Source organism: Austrofundulus limnaeus, unplaced genomic scaffold (assembly GCF_001266775.1).
Source record: "Austrofundulus limnaeus strain Quisiro unplaced genomic scaffold, Austrofundulus_limnaeus-1.0 Scaffold930, whole genome shotgun sequence".
Lineage (NCBI taxonomy): Eukaryota > Metazoa > Chordata > Actinopteri > Cyprinodontiformes > Rivulidae > Austrofundulus > Austrofundulus limnaeus.
In genome coordinates this window covers 121,849-122,283 of record NW_013953332.1, presented here as the reverse complement: position 1 = coordinate 122,283, position 435 = coordinate 121,849, and positions in this window count along the sequence as shown.

The window sequence follows — 435 nt, the reverse complement described above, 5'->3', positions numbered from 1 at the left end:
CGATTAATCGATTATTGTTATTGATTATTTTAATAATCGATTAGTCGTCGATTTATCGACTAATCGTGGCAGCCCTCACTTGGGTTGTTACCAACATCTGGTGAAAATTTCATGTCATTAGCACCTCTAGTAATATATTTACTGAGAAAAATGTTGACGTGTTCAATTCCTATTTTACCCGCTGTATGTGAGAGAGTTTGAATGTATATGTGAGAGTTTTATAGTACATGTGAGAGTGATTGATAGTATTTGTGAGAGAGTTTGATAGTATATGTGAGAGAGATTGATAGTATTTGTGAGAGAGTTTGATAGTATATGTGAGAGAGATTGAAAGTGTTTGTGAGAGAGTTTGATAGTATATGTGAGAGAGATTGATAGTAAATGTGAGAGAGATTGATAGTATATGTGAGAGAGTTTGATAGTATATGTGAGAGA